The sequence below is a fragment of the Dermacentor albipictus genome, chromosome 2 (assembly GCF_038994185.2).
Source record: "Dermacentor albipictus isolate Rhodes 1998 colony chromosome 2, USDA_Dalb.pri_finalv2, whole genome shotgun sequence".
Lineage (NCBI taxonomy): Eukaryota > Metazoa > Arthropoda > Arachnida > Ixodida > Ixodidae > Dermacentor > Dermacentor albipictus.
The window spans coordinates 104,581,165-104,585,814 of NC_091822.1; the positions used below are offsets into that span (position 1 = coordinate 104,581,165).

General features: G+C 45.0%; 1 non-coding gene across 1 annotated transcript; it reads left to right on the top strand.

The window, feature by feature from the left end:
- Nucleotides 1-4,249: 4,249 nt before the first annotated feature.
- Nucleotides 4,250-4,322, top strand: TRNAK-CUU (transfer RNA lysine (anticodon CUU)). The gene has a single exon. It is a non-coding gene; the product is annotated as a tRNA-Lys (tRNA).
- The last annotated feature ends 328 nt before the right edge of the window (nt 4,323-4,650 follow it).

Below are 4,650 nucleotides of genomic sequence, written 5' to 3' on the forward strand. Positions count from 1 at the left end.
GGGAGACGTTCCACATCTGCTACACGTTTGTGGAGTGCAGAGCCTTGTATTGATTCCAGGCCGGCCCCCACTTTGTCTCCGCTGTAACAAGGTTGGGCACATTCGTCGAAACTGCAGAACCCCACGTTGTGAAGCCTGCCGACGCTTTGGCCACACAGATGAAGAATGTGTTGTGACATACGCCGACAAGCTACGACACAGGACAAGGCCTCCAGAAGAAAGCCTGCAGGAACACATAATGGATGTTACTGAGGTTCTCGACGCAACGGGAGACGTTCCCTCTTCCGCGAATACCAGCTGTGCCAGTAAAGCCCCTCTACATGTTGAAGACAATGACATCGCAGAACCGCCCGTGGAAAAGGAAAGTAGCGAAGAGAAAGACGTGCCCGCTACTACGCAGACAGTTTCCTCCCAGCCAGCGAATGAGACAGCCGCTGATGACTCATCTGCTACACCGAAGCACGTCAACACGTGCGCTATGCTGTCAGAAGACAGACGAAGTAGCGCGGATACGTCAATTCCGAAGCGCCGTGCGACTAACAGATCAGAATCAAGCACGGACAGCGAGACGGCCAGTACCACAAGGAAAACACGTCGCCGCAAAACATCGACACACTCAGGACAGTGCCGGCGATCAAGGTCCAGGAGGCCTGGTGAGGGTTCGGAGGGAGCCTCACCGTTACCCTCTAAGACCGACCGCATAGAGAATTAGGTCTAAATAGTTGGTATTCACCATGGCCCTGTCCCAGCAACTTCTCTTCGCAACTTTGAACGTGAGAGGCCTTAGGTCTTTGCAGAAACAGGCGCAGCTTCGCCGGCTTTTGTCTAGGAAGCGGCTCGACTTCGTCGCCGTGCAGGAGACGAAGATTGAGAGTGATGACGAGACAGAAAGGGCTTTGCGACCTTTTCTGTCTGAATATAACGTCTGCGTTTCACACGCTCTTGGTTTATCCGCGGGCTGTTTCCTGTTTCTGAAAAAGAGCCTACTTTGTTCAGCACTTAGTTACCATGTAGACGATGAAGGCCGATATATATGCTGTGATATTGTGTTGCAGGGTGTGCCATGGCGATTAGTCAACGTCTATGCATTTAATGACGCTGCAAAACGAATTGTCTTATTTGATACTGTGCGTAGTCTAATGGACTGTGATCGTTGCATTGTGTTAATGGGCGATTTCAATTGTGTATGTGATCCGTGCGATCGAAGCGGCATTAACACTCAGCGGGACAGGAGTGGTGAAGTTTTGTCTAACGTAATAGAAAATGCAGGGCTCGTTGATATAGGAGTGTCGGGACAGGGAGCTCGCTCTTATACACGAATTCAAGGTCGCTCTTATGCCCGCCTTGATCGGATTTATGTTTCTTCATCACTCCTCTCCCGGGAACTGTCCTGCACTACTATCCCAGTTTCGTTCTCGGATCATTGCATGGTTATCGCAAAGATTGGTGAGAAATCTGCAACCAATTTCCGACCACAGTGGGCACTCTGGAAGCTTAACTCTGACCTCCTAAATGATCAGGATTTTATTAATCGCGTACACATGACCCTAAAAAATTCTCTTTCTACTGACTTGCCGTTATTTGCAGCTTGGGAACTCTTTAAACAAGAGGTTCGTACAGTGGCTATAGAAATTGGATCGCTGAAAGCATTCTATAGAAAGAATGAAGAAACATTACTTCTTAAGAGCCTACACAACCTTTACCAGATGGAATGCGAAATGCCAGGCACTTACATTGTTGACATAGAAAATCTTAAATGTGAGTTGCAAAAGTATGATGCACTGCGTTACAGAGGTGCGCGAGTTCGATCTCGAAACATGCGCGCTCTGCAGTCTGAGCAACCAACACGTCAAGCTTTACTTGACGAGCGACGTCACGCTGTTTCCAAAGTAATTCCGGAAATATACTCCGAAGGTACTCTTTTAACACATACGAATGACATAATTTCTAAGTTCGAAACTTACTACAGTGTGTTGTTTAGTGCTCGGCCCGATGATCACGATGCAAAAGTTTTAGAGAGTTTTGTGTCTCTTGTAAAACCTTTACAGGATGATGACTGTGCATGCATTAGTGATACCCTTACGATACAAGAAATTGAGCTAGCTATTGATCAGCTGCCTCTGTCGAAAACACCCGGCCCTGATGGACTTTCCTGTGAATTTTACAAAGCTTTCAAATCAGTTATCAGTCCCATATTATTGGACATTTTTATTACAAGCTTAGAGGTAGACGCCCTTCCGCAATCTTTTTGCAAAACCCACACAGTTTTAATTCCAAAAAGTTCAGATAAGGAGAAACTGCGTTCTGTTGAAAGCTACAGGCCAATCACATTGTCAAACGTAGATTATAAAATTTTTGCAAAAATTTTATCGAATAGATTGCAATTTGCGATGTCAATTCTCATTGGTTCCCATCAGACGTGTGGAATTAGGGGCAGATCCATTCAAACCAACATACATATCGCCCGTACACTCCTTCAGTATTGTTACGGTTCCACTGAACAACTTGCAATGCTCCAGGTAGACCTTGCTAAAGCTTTTGACCGTGTCAGTCACTCCTATCTATTTACACTTCTGGAGCATGCCAATGTTGGCTCTGTCGTGCTTAAAGGCGTTAGGCTATGCTATACGTCTTGTACCACTCGTTTAGTTATTAATGGCCAACTCTCTAAACCAGTTTCCATTTGCTCTTCGGTAAAACAAGGATGCCATATGTCCCCATTACTATTCGCCCTTTATCTGGAACCGCTATGCTTAAGCGTAATTCAGTCGAGTGACATCCATGGCTTCAATATACTGGGTAATGAAGTAAAAGTCTTAGCTTATGCAGATGATTTAGCGTTCTTCTGCACGGATAAGTCCAGTGTTGAAAAGGTAGTATCAAAAATAGAGGAATTTGGCAGCGTATCAGGAGCACGAATGAACTCCGCAAAAAGCTTAGGCTTATGGTTTGGCGCATGGTGCTATACACCAGAACAGTTTGCAGGCATTAATTGGACCGGTGTCCCGCCAAAGTATCTCGGCGTGCCGCTACACGCATATAAATTAAGCGCACACTATTGGAAAGAACAGGTTTCTGCCCTGCAAGGTTACGCCCAGACATTCATTCCACATCGACTATCTATTTTTGGGAAAGCTGAGGCCTGCAATAAGTTCTTGGCAACAAAAATTTACTATGTATTGCAAGTTATACATTGTGCCAGGCTCTACATCCAACGCTTTCACCGAATCTTTGCGACCTTCGTATGGTCTTCCACTTTTGAGCCCATGAGGCGAGACAATATTTTCAGGCCCGTTAGTGAAGGTGGGCTGGGTTTAGTACATCTTTATGTGCGGCAAATAGTGTCTCGTTTCTTCTTTTTTCGTGATACATCACATCCTATAATTCGGTCATTCATGCAAGTCACACTTGTTAATGCTTTACCTGATTTAATCGTTTCTTCGAATTTTTCTTCACGTTTATGCTTGTGGGGGTTCATGCAAGAAGTTTACTTGGCGGTTCGTTTCCTGACAGTTCGGTTTTCCACAGAATACTTGTACTCTGTGTCGCGTAAAACGTTATACAAAGATCTATTGTCCATGCTTTTTCCGCCTCCATTTTACCGATCACTATACATCCAATGGCCAGGTCACGATGTTCTAAAACGAGTTCGTAAAATGTATATATCCCCTTGCTGCAAAACATTCTTTTATAAAGTTCATAGTGAAACCATACCGGTTAAAACATGGCTACAGAAAAAGGGTATCTTTGTCTCTTCTGTTAACTGTCGCCTTTGTGACGTGCCAGAGACGATTGAACACTGTTTTATTAGCTGCACCGACGCCATACTATTTTGGGATGTCCTCCAACGAACTTTGAAAAAAGACTTTGACATCAACGCTCATACTGTGCGATACCTGCTGCCGACCGCTGATAATAGTGCACCTTTTGATATGTTTTTTCTCATCGGAATGCACAGTTTGTGGAAAACGCGAATGATGGACAGAAACGCCGAAACGGTTGTACCTACAAGGGTGAATTTCATCCAAATGACCCTACACCTAAAGCAGGTTTATGATGAACTTGATACCCAGCCAGACTGGTACCCCATTTTGGTGAGGTGCCTAACCTTACCACCCTTCTAAAGTGAAACCACATTTCTACCCACAGTATGAACGATGCCTTTTCTCTGAGTGACTGTCAGTGTTGTCAGTGTCAGTGTCAGTGTTGTTGCTACTGTAATAAATACCATGAAAGAAAAAAAAAAAAAGCCTGGCTAGCTCAGTCGGTAGAGCATGAGACTCTTAATCTCAGGGTCGTGGGTTCGAGCCCCACGTTGGGCGTGTAATTTTTTTTAGCTTTTCATGCTTTTGATATGTACTAGCAAAAGTGTAGCCCATGTGTTATTGATTGATTACTTTATTCATACACATTTCTATGTTTCGAATCTTGATTTTGGCACGTAAAACCCCAGCATTTAATTCACGTTTCTGGAAATCACCACCCTACCTCACTGAGAAATGACAGCAAAGAACAGCAGAGCAAGGAATTTGATCTCACAGCAACAGCCCCTCGGTTCCAGGCTATGGGTTCCAGTGTGCGTGCGTATTCCTGTTCATAACCTCGAACCGCCTCCGGCAGGTGGGGGGCGCAGCAGGACGACGCTAAGGT